General features: G+C 36.2%; 1 non-coding gene across 1 annotated transcript; it reads right to left on the bottom strand.

Moving 5' to 3' along the window:
- Positions 1-15,219: 15,219 nt before the first annotated feature.
- Positions 15,220-15,291, bottom strand: TRNAP-UGG. Its single transcript has one exon. It is a non-coding gene; the product is annotated as a tRNA-Pro (tRNA).
- Positions 15,292-18,778: the final 3,487 nt, after the last annotated feature.

Here is an 18,778-nt window from a genome sequence, read left to right as displayed (position 1 = left end):
CTAATAATTTAAAAGACTAATAATTTACAAACACAGATAATTCACATGTGAGCCTTTACTGTGTGGCTGACAAGTTGTCAATCTTTGTTTTGTCTCTGATAAAGTTGTTAGGGTGTAGATAAGATTTTTCTTCAGAATTTTTCATATGACTAAGCACCCAAGCTTGCCAACAGACTTACTGCGCTCCCGCGTCTTACCACCTAGAACACAAGGGCTATTCGCTCAACTATCACATACTCCAAATTCTTTTGAAAAACCATATCCTCCTTCTGGTTTCTGCAACATCGCTCTTAAAGATCGAGTAACTCCTCTTCCCTCACGAAAATTGAGAGGCTCTGATACCATTCCTACGCTTAATGACTTGAGCCCTTACAATTTATATGAGCTCTGTCATCCTAGTTTTTATTTTAAAAATGTCTATTATGAATTTTCAAATTTTTGATTTAAGCAGGCATGAGTTGATGTACTAATTAGCTTAAGAAACTTAGGGGTGTTACATTTTATGTTATGATATGAATGAAATATATGTTATGAATATACGTTGTGATATGAATGATATATAATGCTTGAACCTTCACATATTACACCACGCCTATTATGTTAACATGTTCACGTTGTGCCTATGAGCCATTGATAAACCATGTATATTAACCATAAAATATTTGTCCAGTATACGTATGTATGTCTCATAGGAATGCTATGTCATGAAAAATAAAATGGATGTATGATTTGCATCATATTTATGTATCATGATTCGAAACTATGGGACCTCATTCATTTCGCATGTCAAATGCATCGAGAGACTTTCTCGTTATGATTAGTACACATGTGTACACTTTCTTATTATGTACACTATGATATTATGCATGCTCCTTTCCCTTTGTGGTTTATGGCAACGTTAGTGTTCGCTAGCCTGCCATCAGACCCATGAGGTATGTATACGAGCTCACTTAATGGATCCATGTACGCATGTGTGTTTCGTGTATAGAAAAGTACTACACATCAAACCTTACTCGAACTTGAAGAGGTCAGGATGTCATAAGAAAAGATAGATCACACCATGATTGTATGTGATTGCATTTTTTAACCTGAATAGTGGGGTTACTTACTAAGTATTTTTAGATACTCAAGTCACGTGTTACTTCTTTTTTAGGTAAAGGTAAGCCAACAATATATGAATGATGGTGTCACTGTGGAAACCAAGGAAGTAAAGTCAAGGTAGTTGCATTTGCATTTGATGTAGTAGCCCTTAGATTTGATAAGTGTGTTGCATTATTTTAAATTATTGTATTTTGATTTCGATATTTGTTGGTTTAAATGGTTTTTTATGAATCTTTCGGTCCATAACATTGTTTTAGTAAATTATTTTAAAGGATTTCTACACTTGGTGATATGAACCAAGAGACATCAATTTATCCCACCAAATTTGAGCATATTGTTTGAATTGAGCAATGCATAACAGTACCTTCTTTTCATCACTAAAATTATGGCAGTTGAACACTGACTCCACCGTTTTCTCCCATTGAAGGTACTCCTCTGGATCGGTTTTGCCATAAAACTTGGGAAGTTTTAATTTGATGCTCCCCACGTTACGATCAATTCGCATTTAATTCATCTCTTTCTTGAACCTCAACTTTGCACAACATATAAGGGAGGTCTCCAGCGTCTTCTAGAATTTCCTTTGATGAGTTCACCATAGCTTGAATATAACTGTATAAAGTTTGTTGTAGCTTCTTGGCTCTCGTCCTTGTAATTGGACCTTGAGGTATGGAAATTCCTTGGTCGTGGTTCATATCATGATGCTCCCCACGTTACGATTCGGATTACCTTGTTGATCGAATATCTCAAGCAAAGAACACTTTGTTTGAGATTCGAATCACTTCAGAAGCAAGATCGATCATGTCTAGCTTCAATGATTCTTGTTGATCAAATATCTCAAGACAAGAACACTTGATTGAGATTCGAATCACTCCACAAGCAAGATTGATCATGTCGAGCTTGAATGATTCTACATGCAACCTAAACTACATAGAGTTGCAAAGAAACTTAGCCATTGGCTAAAGAAAAGCACAAATGCTTCTTTTGATATATCTTCTAAGTCTTCCTTACAAATATAACATACAAGGCTTTATATAGCCTCAAAATGAAACTATTAAAGGCATTACAAAAGTTGTAACATTCACACTTTATGGCCATAATTAGCCATTATGTAAATGTAACCGAAATTAAATAAAATGTCTTAAAACACAATAACTCTAAATTATAACCCACCCAAAATTTACAACAATCAAACTTTATTCTTCTTCAATGTAGCATGAATTGAAACATCTTTTGATTATTTTGATAACCTTTTCTCCACATCTTCATTGAAGCATATTGTATGATTGATGTCTCTTGGTTCATATCACTTGGTAATCATGAAATGCATGTGGTAGGGACCTTATTTTTTAATGGAAAATTAGAGAAGTTAGACAATAAGTAATTGATTGTACTCAATATATAATCTAATTTTTTTTAATTCTCGTACTCATTTAAAATGCATTTTAAGTACATCAATTGATAAACTTTAATGATATAATAAATTAGATATATTTTATGGTGTATCAAATTGTTTATGTAATAGTTAAAAATAAAAATAAAAGTCCGGGTGGAAGGAATGAAAATCATGACGAGTTGTGAGATTCTCGTGCATCCAATTGTCCATGCCAGATTGAAGAAAAATACTTCACTCATTTAATTTAGATCCATGATACGTCATTCCTCCCTGCTTAATTTGAGATACCTTTCACTTATATTTTAGACACTTTCCCAGCAAATGTTTCATAAACTTGTGGGATTAAAAAAAAGTTTAGGAAGACATTAATATTCATTTTGAGATTGTTATATCAATGGTTATTATTTGTTTTACCGAGAGAGCTTGAAATTTGTCATTGCTTCATTTAAGAGTGTAATTGCTTTAAAAATTTGACCTAGATTTAGAATTTGAATCTAACTCGTAATCGTCTTTAGAGTTGCAATAAGGCTGAAGAGGTGGATTTGAAGGATTGTTCCAAATCACCACTTCCCAATTTGTCAATCGAAGTTGAGAATTGCATGGGCTAGAAAAGGAAAGACAGCTTTACAAAATGAACCCTTATATTTTCAATTCTTCCATTGATCCATCAATTCAAACTTTCTTTTAGAAATATCTTTCAAACAAAAAACCAAAAATTTTATTGAATTTTTCCATTTTTAGTTTCACTCTTTAGAAATTCTACTTGATTTCAAACCCAATTTATTTTTACTCTCTATCATATGGATTTTTACTTGTATTCTTGATACAATAAAAATAAACTACTTAAAAAAAGAAAATAGACTTGCAATAATTATATTGTTTGAGTTTGTAGGCCAAGGCCAAAACCAATACACAAACAACAAAAGACTTGAGAATTTCCATGATCTTCTTTTCTTCAATGGTGTTGCAATTTGTTTTCGTATAGAGATTTATATCGTCCTCTTCTAATGAAAATGAGACTTAATTCAAACATATGGGTTTAAATTCAGTAAAATAAATTGTAACAACAATAATTGGTTGATTATAAGCAATTTTGAAGTAAATTTGGCATCAAAGGGTTGGATGGAAACTCAACCTTACCTACATGTTCTTTTTTTGACATATTTTTTTAGAACCCCACAATCACTCACATTTACATAAAAACAAAATATAGGAGAGAGAAAATGAGGAATTAAGGTAGGAGATATTGATCTAGGCTCACAACTCAGGATTTGCTATGCAGCCAGGCGGTACAGAAAATCACAATGTCCTCGAGATTCGGGCGTAAGGGTAAACTTGAAGAACACTAACTTTCTTAGATGCTTGGAAAATCATGCCGTGACAATTTTAAATCTCCAGGGAGTTCAATTGATTTCAATAATGATATGCCGTTGTATTTTAATTTTACCTTTATTTGAGGTTTCGGAAGTAGGATTTGAACCCACGCCCTCCTATCCAACATTGGTTTGAGAGGAGAATGAAGAATAACTTATAAGTGTCTGTAAACATCTCTCTAGTAGCGTGTTTTAAAACTGTGATTCTGACGACAATTTGTTACGAGCAAAAATGGACAATATTTTTTAGTGACTGGAAATGGGAACGAAGCATTTATTAGAAGAGTGTGGAAACCTCTCCCTAGTAGACTCATTTTAGAATTTTGAGGTGATGACGATACGTAATAGACAAAAGCGGACAATATTTGCTAGCGGTGGGTTTGGGCTATTACAAAAGCTATCAGAGTTAGTCACCAAGTGTTGTGCCAGCGAGGATGTTGGGCCCCCAAGGAGGGTGGATTATGAGATCCAACATTGGTTGGAGAGGGGATGAAACATTTCTTATAAGGGTGTGGTGGGCATGAGCTATTACAAATAATTAGGTAGAATAGCTCAGTTGGTTAGAGCGTGTGGCTGTTAACCACAAGGTGCGTTAAAAGTTGGCTTATGCAATAAACCATTAAAACATAGCACTCGAATGGTTTGAAGTTGGCTCATGTAAGTGGCTTCACTACTATTTGGTTTATATGAATTGTTTGAAGTCTGAGCGGTACCTCCCGTCATGATTAGTACGGACACGTACCTTATGACATTTATGTTCACAATGATGTTATGATACGATATTATATATACCACAATACTATGTGCACTCCCTTCCCTCCATGGTGAGTGTATGCTAGTTGAAGCCTGGGAGCAAATGTGTGTGTATGTAAGTCGTGAGTAGAGAAGTACTGCATTGCTCTTATTTTGTAGGTAAAGGTAAGGCACCTATGCACAAATGACAATGTCGAGGTGACGACTATGGGATCCAATGTACATAACACAAGCGAGATAGAGGGGTAGGATCGAACGTACAAAGACGGTTAACACCATGAAAATGAAGGAGAAGAAACAGGATGTAGACAACAAGTTTTGATACGAAGGAATGAAGAAAGGAGAAGACGAAGTCCACCTACTAGGACCTAAACTCGAATACCCGCAACTTCATTCCAGTCAAGCAACCCCATACCAAGTTTGGCCTAGTAACCAGATACCCAACACAACAACAAGATACCCACCAACAACCAGTCCAGTAGTCTAGTTCCTCTGTGGTTTGCCCAAAAACCCACATTCAAGACCAAATACACAAAACACAGCCCAACCCACGGATCCACTACACAGACTTGTGCGCCCACATGAACATTCAAGACCCGCGCCTCGAACCACTTCACAACTTGCTCATATATCAATGTCCTTCAGCGAAAAAGTCACTGTTGCATACACCGGCTCCTTCGGCTCAGCATCTCGGAGTCCTAGGCTCAAAAATTGAGTATTAGGCTCGGTTTGACATTTTGACAGCGTCCTTTGCATTTTTTCCCTTCCAAAGCTTATTTTTACTCTAATACAAATATTTAAGGTCAGTATAATGTCTTATTTTTGAAGTTCAAGTTAAATTAGATTAGAAATGTAAATCACTAACGAAGCGAGATGGATGTTTTAATAGGAAACAACTCCTGACGACACTTGGAGTAACTTCGAGAGACAAAATTCAAACGTACTTGAGTTTAGAGAAAATGTCGGCCAAGACCAACCAAGTAAATGGCCTTACTATTGGCTAAGTCGGACGACTTGATTTATCTATGACGACACATACCCAGTGGTCCTTGCACGTGTCATTAATGCTTGAATAGTTAACAAACCGAGAAGTGATTTTCAATAGCTCCTAGTAGGTTGGAAAAGACTCCTCAATACTGAGATCAGCTAGAAGCGCGTCGCGAGACCTAAAGTCAGCCTCATCATACAACGTTGAGTTTATAAAGAGCCGGTTGATAGAGATATTGACAAATTGTGTAAGGGCAGATGTCGCAGTCATGATTGGCAGAGGCATGTTGCCTGTGGCTGCATGTTTTAGATGTCTCAACTATTCTTGTAAACGATTTGTGGTTCATGGTGGCATGCTCATTCGAAACACATTTTACTTGCTTTCATCTTAGATAGACCTTTACTATTATTGTTGTGCCAATACGGGGTGTATGATTAGTCCTCAAAATCATATCTACACCCATCAGGACTAAAACGTCCCAAAATGTACTATAGGAGAATGTGACCCGTTGTTGTTTCTTCACTTTTAGCTTGTAACATTGCTTTATTTGAAATTGTTTTTAACGTATTTCCTCGCTCACGTTTTCTAAAATATTTCTTCTAAACGTGATTCGAGAATACACTACTATGTTCGTTCAATCTTAATTTTGCATGGTTGACTTGTTCATTGGATTAGAACAAATGTCACATAATCATTGTCTCACTACTACAAGAGTGCGATTGTGACACTTGTCTTCCATTCAGTTGTGGACCGCATCTTCTGACTAGTTACATGAGTTTGGCCTGGAGCATACGTGTAGGTTGAAAAAGAAATGGTTGGATGCGGACTTCGAATAAGGGCTGGGCCATGGAAGGTTTTTTTTTTTTACCACATATGGACTTTGGGCTAGTGAGTCTTAAATTTGAGTTCGTTTGAAAAATTTTGGTTCGTTTTTTAGTTCAAACGAACCCAAATTAAACCTACTAGTTCCTTCTTCCTTGCACGACTCACTCCTATTCTCTGTTCTGCCTTTTCTTACTCTCTGAAACTTCTTTAAAGGCTATTGTTCACCGATTATTTGAGAGCATCTTCTTTAAAAGCATTGTGACCACAGATGACCTATGTAGAAAATTTGTACCCCCTTTCCTAAAACCTTTAGTGGACAACATACTCAAAACAGATGCGCTGACTAGACTGCGCTACACCTCGTCTCACCCCCCCCGGAGCATATGGATCCACCCAATTGATGAACACTCAAACCAATCTCGCCCATCCTTTTTGGCATAGGGACGCGAGAACCAATCCTAGTCATCTACAGTGGGGAGACCCCTTAAAGCAACAAGCGAGAATGGCTAGGTTGATAGCAGGGTTAAAGAAAAGGCGAGTATGAAAAGACGTATCGCGTAACCATCCCCGTAAGCAGCTTCATTATTTCTTGATCTATGAACCGACTTTATGAAAAAAATCAGCCTTTCGGCTGAAAGTGTGACTGTTGGGTATGGATAAGCAGGACCTCTTGGTTCGGGGGAAACCGAAGATGTTGGCTAAGAAAGCTAAGCAGGCAAGTACAGGACGGACAAAATGCACATATAAATTGATTGACATGATCCCTCTCCCTCTCTCTTTGGCTAGTTGGCTAGTTGCATGATAAGCAGGAAAGCATACTAGGTAGGGAAAGAAAGGCTGCTCGATCTCCTGTAAGGCCAACCCTCAACAACGAGCTCACCAGGCAATGCTATAAGTCCGATAGAAGTCCAAGATTTCATCTACTACGGACCAGGAAGCTCTTGGAGGAGCTAACATGAAATGAGAAATACATTCGATTACGATAACTAATAGATAGCAAACTTTTTGGTAGAAACTAAATGATCCCTTTGCTCGGGCAAGAAAAGGAAAAGGTAGTCGTACTCCTACCTTTTCCGTCGAACGATAGGAAAGTTTGAGCTAAAAGATTGAATCACACCTGGTAAGAAAGGCGGGCTTAGCAGGTTTCTCCAAACGTATAAACAAAAAGAGGAAGCAACCGGTCCTAAAGAGGATACCGATACGCGTACATTCTTGCATGGAAGAACCTAGCTGAACCGGATCAAGGGTCCTAACCTAGTCCGACTGACCTTTTTTGGCTGGCCCCCGCCCCTTGTAACAAGGTCAACGTGTACGTGCTTTTTTCTTTCGTTTAGCGAGATAGCTTACCAGCTCTTTTGGTTCATAGCAGTAGTATGAAAAGCGAAATCCTCATCCTGAGTCGAGTCCGCATTGCCATATGAATCGACATCGGCCAAATCAAGAGCTCCTATTTTTTCTTTAACGAAAGCGGATCTAACAGTTTCGATAAAACCAACAACTTTTAAAGAAGGAGTCGCTCTGCCTTGATCACCATGGACATATGCAGCTCCTGCTTTACCTTTGCCTACCGTGAAAAGGAAAGTTCCCTCACGATAGGCCCTCCCAGCTACCGAACGTCTTTCTATCTATCGAGAGAGGTATAGAATAGTACAACAAACCAACAAGACAAGAATGGACTCATAAGATGGGTGGTCAGGGAAGCAATTTCATTTGTGTTATCCGCCAAGGAAATGATCAAGGAATTCTCTATACATGGCTGAGAGATGACCGTATTGTTGCACATCCTGAATAAAGTACCGTAGGCAAGCGAAGGTTTTGAAAATGAAACCGTGTAGAACTCAGATCCACTTTCTCTTCGATTTGTAAACTTCGGATCTGATCATCCTTTCATCTCTGGGTGATTGAGAGAGAATTTAGGCCTGGCGTGCATCCAATTCGATCAACAATAAGGTACAAAGAGGATTGATTAAATGGGCTTGAAGTTCCATTATCGTTAGGTCGAAGATCTCTACTAGGTTTAGTGCACTTTAGTAGTTGCGAATTTTGCCGTAATCGAATGTCTCTCTCATTCGACATTCGCTCTTACCAAGCACTCATACTCGCCAGGCTTGAGAAGACAGTCCATGAGCTAATTGGGTTTCGAGATTGCGTATATGCAAAAAAAGCTTGCTTTCGACTTTCTCCTCGGTGTTTTGTGCCCAATTCTAGTTCAGGAAAGGGTCTGATCTCTTTCATTGGAGCACATTGATGCCGAAGGAGTCTACGGAACCGGTGGAGAGGCTATGATGGCTTCAGGCTATTCAAATAGCATGACCGATACCACCAAAAAAAGGTATCTAAGTCACACTAGTGGAATAGCATTTTCATAATAATTATCTCGATATATGATACAAAAAACCTGCCTAATGACAGATAAGGTAAGGGGTTTCAAAAGACAAAAGAATGACAATTCTACGTGTGATAGAAAAGGAGATCTTCTTTTTCTTTCAATGTGCACGGCTCGCCTGCCTTCCTGACCACGGATTGGCTATGGGGCTTTGCACTTCGGCCCCTGAGAATACCACATCAAGGTGACAGGATTCGAACCTATGGCTCTCTGAAACTTCTTCATCGGTTATTTGGGCACATCTTTCTTAAAAGGATTGTGACGACAGATGACCTATGTGACGACAGCGGACAACGTGCCTGCTTTCCGGACCACGGATAGACTATGGGGCTTTGCACTTCGGCCCCTGAGAATACCACATTAAGGTGACAGGATTCGAACCTATGGCTCTCTAAAACTTCTTCATCGGTTATTTGGACGCATCTTTCTTAAAAGGATTGTGACAACAGATGACCTATTTGACTTAAAAGTTCCAAGAAAGAATACAATAGAACAATTTGTGTAATTCTCTTTTTAAAGTCAGGCTCGAGACGATCTTTATTCTTCCAAGAATATGTTTCATTCTCTATTCCATCTTGACTGAAAAGTTTCTAGAAAGAATGCAATAGAACAATTTGTGTAATACTCTTGTTCGGCTCGAGAGGATCTTTATTCTTCCAAGAATATGTTTCATTCTCTATTCTCATCTTCACTGAAAAGTTCCTACAAAGAATACAATAGAACAATTTGTGTAATGCTCTTTTTAAAGTCCGGCTCGAGACGATCTTTATTCTTCCAAGAATATGTGTACAATTTGTGTAATGCTCTTTTTAAAGTCCGGCTCGAGACGATCTTTATTCTTCCAAGAATATGTGTCATTCTCTATTCTCATCTTGAGTGAAATGTTCTTAGAAAGAATACAATAGAACAATTTGTATAATGCTCTTTTTAAAGTTCGGCTCGAGACGATCTTTATTCTTCCAAGAATATGTTTCATTCTCTATTCTCATCTTGGCTGAAAAGTTCCTAGAAAGAATACAATAGAACAATTTGTGTAATGCTCTTTTTAAAGTCCGGCTCGAGACGATCTTTATTCTTCCAAGAATATGTTTCATTCTCTATTCTCATCTTGACTGAAAAGTTCCTAGAAAGAATACAATAGAACAATTTGTGTAATACTCTTTTTAAAGTCCGGCTCGAGAGGATCTTTATTTTTCCAAGAATATGTTTCATTCTCTATTCTCATCTTGACTGAAAAGTTCCTAGAAAGAATACAATAGAACAATTTGTGTAATACTCTTTTTAAAGTCCGGCTCGAGAGGATCTTTATTTTTCCAAGAATATGTTTCATTCTCTATTCTCATCTTGACTGAAAAGTTCCTAGAAAGAATACAATAGAACAATTTGTGTAATGCTCTTTTTAAAGTTAGGCTCGAGACGATCTTTATTCTTCCAAGAATATGTTTCATTCTCTATTCTCATCTTGACTGAAAAGTTCCTAGAAAGAATACAATAGAACAATTTATGTAATGCTCTTTTTAAAGTCCGGCTCGAGACGATCTTTATTCTTCCAAGAATATGTTTCATTCTCTATTCTCATCTTGACTGAAAAGTTCCTAGAAAGAATACAATAGAACAATTTGTGTAATGCTCTTTTTAAAGTTAGGCTCGAGACGATCTTTATTCTTCCAAGAATATGTGAACAATTTGTGTAATGCTCTTTTTAAAGTTAGGCTCGAGACGATCTTTATTCTTCCAAGAATATGTTTCATTCTTGTGTAATGCTCTTTTTAAAGTTAGGCTCGAGACGATCTTTATTCTTCCAAGAATATGTTTCATTCTCTATTCTCATCTTGACTGAAAAGAGGCTCGAGACGATCTTTATTCTTCCAAGAATATGTTTCATTCTCTATTCTCATCTTGACTGAAAAGTGGCTCGAGACGATCTTTATTCTTCCAAGAATATGTTTCATTCTCTATTCTCATCTTGACTGAAAAGTTCCTAGAAAGAATACAATAGAACAATTTGTGTAATACTCTTTTTAAAGTCCGGCTCGAGAGGATCTTTATTTTTCCAAGAATATGTTTCATTCTCTATTCTCATCTTGACAGAAGTCCGGCTCGAGAGGATCTTTATTTTTCCAAGAATATGTTTCATTCTCTATTCTCATCTTGACAGAAAAGTTCCTAGAAAGAATACAATAGAACAATTTATGTAATGCTCTTTTTAAAGTCCGGCTCAAGACGATCTTTATTCTTCCAAGAATATGTGTCATTCTCTATTCTCATCTTGAGTGAAATGTTCTTAGAGACGATCTTTATTCTTCCAAGAATATGTGTCATTCTCTATTCTCATCTTGAGTGAAATGTTCTTAGAAAGAATACAATAGAACAATTTGTGTAATACTCTTTTTAAAGTCCGGCTCGAGACAATCTTTATTCTTCCAAGAATATGTTTCATTCTCTATTCTCAGCTTGACTAAAAAGTTCCTAGAAAGAATACAATAGAACAATTTGTGTAATGCTCTTTTTAAAGTCAGGCTCGAGACGATCTTTATTCTTCTAAGAATATGTTTCATTCTCTATTCTCATCTTGACTGAAAAGTTTCTAGAAAGAATACAATAGAACAATTTGTGTAATACTCTTTTTAAAGTCCGGCTCGAGATGATCTTTATTCTTCCAAGAATATGTTTCATTCTCTATTCTCATCTTGACAGAAAAGTTCCTAGAAAGAATACAATAGAACAATTTGTGTAATACTCTTTTTAAAGTCCGGCTCAAGACGATCTTTATTCTTCCAAGAATATGTGTCATTCTCTATTCTCATCTTGACTGAAATGTTCTTAGAAAGAATACAATAGAACAATTTGTATAATGCTCTTTTTAAAGTTCGGCTCGAGACGATCTTTATTCTTCCAATAATATGTTTCATTCTCTATTCTCATCTTGACTGAAAAGTTCCTAGAAAGAATACAATAGAACAATTTGTGTAATGCTCTTTTTAAAGTCCGGCTCGAGACGATCTTTATTCTTCCAAGAATATGTTTCATTCTCTATTCTCATCTTGACTGAAAAGTTCCTAGAAAGAATACAATAGAACAATTTGTGTAATACTCTTTTTAAAGTCCGGCTCGAGATGATCTTTATTCTTCCAAGAATATGTTTCATTCTCTATTCTCATATGGACTGAAAAGTTCCTCTCTTGTGACGGAAAGGCTGGATGGAGCCCCCCTACTCCTAGCTCATCTTTCGTGGGCTCCTTTTCTATCCGGACGAAATCGATCATTAAATGGTACCGACCGTATGCCAGCCTCAATCCATCAATGGTAGTTCGCCAGGCCCCATCTAACTATTTAAAGAAAGGGGAGTTAGCAGGTTACACGAGAGCTCCATTCCCTTGAACCGATGGAATCTTTCGTTTTGTCTTTACCGGGGGAGAGTGAGAGATCAATCAGCCTCGATGAATGAGAGTTCACTCTCAGACTCCCCTCAAGATTAATGAGACAGAACTCAAAATAGCTTTCCCTCGTTCTCGAATAGTTAAACCCTCGTTGGATAGGTTCAAGAGTTCTTCCCTTCGCTCCTTAGCTTTTGTTTCAGACTCCTTATCTCCTTCACTCCTTCCTTAACTTTGTTTGGTTTCTTCTCCTTGACTCAATAACTTTCAGAAGAGTAAACTCTGTCTTCCAGTATCTGAGAAAGAAAAAGAATCTGACTGGCTAACTAGGTGACGGGAAGGTAATACTAAATAGAGGAAAGGTTGGAAGCAAAAAAGAGATGGAATGAATTCAAGCCAGCAAAGGAGAGGAGAAAGGTGTTCTTTCTCTCTTTGTATGTTGATCCTTAGCTGCTTGCTTTTCCAGACTCAACTCAAGAGGAAAGAAAGCTTAATGAGAGTGATTTCACTCCTCGCTCCTTAACTAACTAACTAACTACTCTCTGTTTAGTACTCTCTCTGACTGACCTCCTTGTTGGTAAAGGGTAAGTCAAAGGCTGTATATCGAATGCGGCTTCTTTACTTTGCTTCCTCAATCCTAGTGAGCAGTTGACAAAAGAACTAAAGCCATCCATCCCAAAGCTATCCTACTATTGAGTCAGAATAAATTAATTAACAGACAGGAGAGCGACCGCAGAAGGTTGGGAAACCAAGAGAACGCTTCGCCCTTTCTTCCTCGGTTTTTATCAGAAGCTTGTGATTTAGTTTTTGTCCCTTATTTCGAGCAGCTAATTCTCCCTATCAATTCTCCCGAAAAAGAAGTTCAACCCGAGTTCAAGAAGGAGAAGAGAAAGAGGAGCCCGAGGATAGATCCTCCATTTTCTATTCCTTCGATGGAGGTTATCAAGTTCAAAAGGAAAGAAAAAAAAGAGAGTGAAAGGGTCACCTAAGTCGAACGAAAAGGAGAAATTATATAACTAGTTAGATTCAGGCTCTTTGGCAAATTCTTTAGATCTAGGTAGAATTTATTGAAGAGCTGTGAGTTCAAAAGTTCAATGGCCCATAAAATAGGGAGAGGATAGAATTAGATAAGAATTGGTCCTTAAAAAGGATCAGGAGAATGAATCGGGAGTCCATTTCTTTTCTGTACCAAAACCATATGTCTCGGGACCACAAGGCGAAGACAAAAGGAGGGCCCCTCTTTCAACAGATCAGGCAGCAAGGAAAGCATCTAGTCACCCCCAAAACTCTTGGAAGTCTGGTAGTTCTCTTTCTAAGTTACAGCGCACTAGAGGAATTTTCCTTACCTATCCCAACAAGTCCTACCAGCAGCCTATCCTATTCTCTGCTCCCGAAGAGCCTAGACTAGACCGGTCGGCCGTTGAATGAACGAAGACTTCCCTTATCCAATGCTGTCTTTCAATATGGAATGTTTAGTGGCATCTGTCTGAGGGCATCTGGAATTGTCTCTTTCGGTATTCACTCTTGTAAACGGTCGCAAAGGCTCATTTGTCTACGACCCTTCTTTTTTCAATATCCCGATTATCTATCCTTTTAGCGAATATCTCCCGGGGAAGATTTGCTTTTTTTATACTGGGGCTCTTATCATACTTCCTTCTTTCTTTTCCAAGAAGATTAGTGCAGCCTTTTTCCCAATCCTTTCACAGGACTTGTTACTAAACTAAAATGACTGATAGCATAGCGCTTCTTAAGACAAGAGCAAACTTACCGACTCCCGCTTCACTAATTGGAAGAAAACTCAAGATTAATTCGACTTTACGGTAAGGGATATTATATTAAATTAGCAGCTTTGAAAGACCTGACCCGATATGACCTTGCTTTACTTTATTTCTGGAGGTCAAAGTCTCTCTTCTCTTCTTGTTCTCTTCTCTTTCCTTTGGGACCAGGCTGCTTCTCTTTTCAAGATGGAATTATCTCGCCATCCAGATATAAGAAAGAATTGTATCGACACCACCAGCCATTGAGACTCTATCAGCTTTCGACAGACACCCGAAGAAAAATCTTTTACGCACTCCGAGGTTAAAACCTGCGGCTAGTTTAAGATCATGTAGTGTAGTGACGGATCATAAAGTCAAGTTAGGGGCTGACCAACCGTAAAGAGAAGAAGCTGCTTGCTTTACACCTCCTGAATGAAAGAAGAGGAAAGAAGAAAGATTAATTCGAGAAAGAGAGTTTACAGTTCAAGAAAGAAGGGAGACTAAGAATGAGACTTTACAGTACTCTTGAACTCGGCTCGGTCAAGCTAGTTTCATTCTCCTGCCTTGCCTGCCCCGGCCTGCGCCTGCCTCCGCCTTCTCCTTTTGGTTTTCTTTTCCATTCAATCCTTTTCGAGCTTTATTGGTCTAGTTTCAGTCAATGCCCTGTAAAGTAATAAAGTCAAGAAAATGGCAATAATCAATCATCTGATAGATGTCCTGATTCTACTGCGGATAAGAATCAATCCTTTTTCTGCTGCGTGGATCCTTTATCAGTCCGGGAGGTCCAAGCACAAGGCGAACAATGCCTATCCTTGGGTCGATTGGGTAGATCCATATGCTCCGAGGGGGTGAGACGAGGTGTAGCAATTGATTTAGTAAAGGAAGGATGAAACAAAAGGATTCGCAAATCAAAGTCCTAATGCTCCATCCATAAATTCTTTCTTAAAGCTTCCTTCCACAAAAGCTGCCCTTCCTCCTCTACTTTGAGAACCGTCTAAATTTCCCGGAAAAGATAGGGAAGAAATAGAAAGACTACCATCAAAATGGAAAATGAGGCAAAGAGGCTTACAAAAAATATATTAGATTCCCCGCTTTCCTTATCTTAACCGGAAGATAGATCGAAGAGTAGAATACGAACTATTAGGGTATATGACTGAGCTTCACTCCTTTAGTAGACTCCTCTCTTTTTAAAGTCCGGCTCGAGACTGATCTTCTAGGTTCAATGTTTAAAAAACCCCATTTTAATTGTATTTTTTTTCTTTTGGAGGGGCATTTCGAGAATCGAACTCGAGACCTCTTGCACCCAAAGCAAGAATCATACCACTAGACCAAATGCCCTTATTATGGACTATATATTAAGTTGTTTATGGAATGTATCATCATTATTTCATTTATTTTCTTTGTTAATGAAATATACGAGCAATTATTACATAGGGTTTGTGATAATTACTATAGAGAGAAGAAAAAAAAATAGAAGTTAATTACTGTAGAGAGAAGAAAAAAAAATAGAAGTTAATTACTGTAGAGAGAAGAAAAAATAATAGAAGTTAATTACTGTAGAGAGAAGAAAAAATAATAGAACTTAATTACGGTAGAGAGAAGAAAAACGAATAGAAGTTAATTACTGTATAGAGAAGAAAAAAGAATAGAAGTTAATTACTGTAGAGAGAAGAAAAACGAATAGAAGTTAAATATTGTAAAGAATAGAAGTTAATTACTGTAGAGAGAAAAAAAAAAGAACAGAAGTTAATTACTGTAGAGAGAAGAAGAATATAAGTTAACTGCTGTAGAGAATAGAAGCTAATTACTGTAGAGAGAAGAAAAAAGAATAGAAGTTAATTACCGTAGGCAGAAGAAGAATAGAAGTGAATTACGGTAGAGAATAGAAGTTAATTACTGTAAAGAGAAGAAAAAAGAATAGAAGTTAATTACTGTAGAGAGAGGAAAAAAGAATAGAAGTTAATTAGTAGAGTGTAAGTGATAAGATAAGGAATTAACTACAAGGGGAATAAGATTCGGATTACCTTGTTGATCGAATATCTCAAGGCAAGAACATTGTTTGAGATTCGAACCACTCCACAAGCAAGATCGATCATGTCTAGCTTGAATGATTCTTGTTGATCAAATATCTCAACGCAAGAACACTTGTTTGAGATTCGAATCACTCCACAAGCAAGATTGATCATGTCGAGCTTGAATGATTCTACATGCAATCTAAACTACATAGAATTGCAAAGAAAATTAGCCATTGGCTAAAGAAAAGCACAAATGCTTCTTTTACTATATTTTCCCAGTCTGCCTTACAAATACAACATAGATGGCTTTATATAGCCTCAAAATGAAACTATTAAAGACATTCCATTCCAAAAGTGGTAACATTCACACTTTATGGCCATAATTAACCATTATGTAAATGTAACCGAAATTAAATAAAAAGTCTTAAAATACAATAACTCTAAATTATAACCCACCCAAAATTTACAACAATCAAACTTTATTCTTCTTCAATGTAGCATGAATTGAAACATCTTTTGATAATTTTGACAACCTTTTCTTCACATCTTCATTGAAGCATATTGTATGATTGATGTCTCTTGGTTCATATCAGTAAGTTTTAGAAGTTAATTACTGTAGAAAGAAGAAAAAATAATAGAAGTTAATTACTAGAGTGACTTCTAGAGTGTAAGTTTTAGATGTTAATTACTGTAGAGAGAAGAATAGAAGTTAAGAGAGAAGAAAAACAATAGAAGTTAATTACTAGAGTAGAAAAAGAATAGAAGTTAAGAGAGAAGAAAAACAATAGAAGTTAATTACTAGAGTAGAAAAAGAATAGAAGTTAAGAGAGAAGAAAAACAATAGAAGTTAATTACTAGAGTAGAAAAAGAATAGAAGTTAATTACTAGAGTGTAAGTTTTAGAAGTTAATTACTGTAGAGAGAAGAAAAAAGAATAGAAGTTAAGTTTTAAAAGTTAATTAAAGAATAGAAATTAATTACGGTAGAGAAAAGAGAAAAAGAATAGAAGTTAAGTTTTAGAAGTTAATTATTTAGAAGTTAATAGAATAGAAGTTAATTACTAAGGCTCATCTTAAGAAAGATCATACCACTAAACCAAATGCTTTTTCTAAACAAATGCAACATTTTTATCTCCTACTCAAAATATTTTTTTCTCTAAAGTTTGAAATCTATTTTCTTGAGCGGTTGTTGAACTATAAAACAAAAAGTTGATGGTCTAGTACTTTACTTGTAAGTAAGGCATGTAATATTGAATTGTTCTAATAGCAAGTGTTATCAAATAAACTACAACCCAACAAATGAATCAAACTAATCAATTTTTGTTGGGTTGGATTTATTCGGCTCAGTTAATCAGTTTGTTTGATTTAATTCTTCTATTTTGCTTCGTATGACAAGAAAATGAAGTTGTATTGAATGTACCATAGTTTGATTTATGACAAACTCATATGAAATATAATTGCATTAATAATACTAAAAATTGGAGTCTATAAGCATTTCATGAACTTCAGTGCAATTCATGCTTCATTAAAGACGAGATAAACTTTAGTTAAGTAACTGGAACTTTAAATTACTTCATGTGGAGCTTCAATTACTCTACGTTAGCTACTATCTTTAGGATTTACTAATTGGACACGAGTTCTTGGATTTAGGGGATTGTTTTATGTAATTTTTAACTACAACTTATGTTTTCAAATTTTTAGGTCATAATTTAGGTAGTGGTTGTATATTATGGATGAACACTAGAGTTTCTATCTCGTTCACCACAACTACTCTAGTTTTTGTTTGAAGGCTATAATTGTCATCTATGTTCACCACAACTACTCTACTTTCAAATCATGGAATGATTTGAAAGTGGTACCCTCATCTTCTTTTATAAGACTACCTCGGCCTTCATGGAATGATTATGCTATGTTGGTTCTTAGAGAAGGGAGTAGGAGTAAGAGTAGATGACTGTTTATGGTCCAAGTCCCGAAAAAGTAAGTCTTTATGTCAAGAAAGGAGAGGAATCCTCATAGTTTCCAAGATTTGAAGAGAATCGTACGTACACAAATTTCGTTTGTTTATTTTTGTTGTTTGCTCTCTTCAATTAACATGTTATAAAGACACTGGTAAATTATAATTAAATATAGCTTCTTTTTTTTTTCTTTCCAAATATCCATCTGAATTACTTCTTTGTTCAAGGTTTAAAAAACCTATTTCAAATCTTATTACATTGAATGCTTCAATTTGATATAACTGTTGGGAGCATTTTGAGAATTAAACTTGAGACCTCTCACACCCGAAGCGAGAATCATACCACTAGACCAAATGCCTTGTAGTGGATCTATCATTTTTAGTTTCTGGTCCATATCTTTTATGCGCCTCAATATTTGAAATTTATCCACGTGTTTTTGTTTCAATTCTAGAAATAGAAATGATATCCATAGAAATACATAATTTTACAATGCAAATAAGAAAAACTCGTGATCAAGTTTTAGATAAAAGTAACAAACATGTTAATAGATATAAAAATAAATTCAAGTTCTTTCTTTGGCCTAATTATCAATTGGAAGATTTAGCTTATATGAATTGTTATTGGTTTGATACCAATAATAACCGTCATTTTAGTATGCTAAGGATCCATATGTGTCCATGAAAATTAGTTAATGCTATATTTTTCTTATATTGGCCATAATATCTCTCAACCAAATCCATCAATTCAAAATGTATTTAATATTTTTCTTTTGTCCTTTTCTTTTTTCGAATGGTTTTATGTCTCCATTCCATTTGAAAATTGATATTTTGTTTGGTAATTTTAAACTCGTTATTTTT

This window comes from Cucurbita moschata, unplaced genomic scaffold (genome assembly GCF_002738365.1).
Source record: "Cucurbita moschata cultivar Rifu unplaced genomic scaffold, Cmos_1.0 Cmo_Scf00046, whole genome shotgun sequence".
NCBI lineage: Eukaryota > Viridiplantae > Streptophyta > Magnoliopsida > Cucurbitales > Cucurbitaceae > Cucurbita > Cucurbita moschata.
The sequence above is the reverse complement of the archived record's forward strand: the minus strand, read 5'-3'. Positions and strand labels throughout refer to the sequence as shown.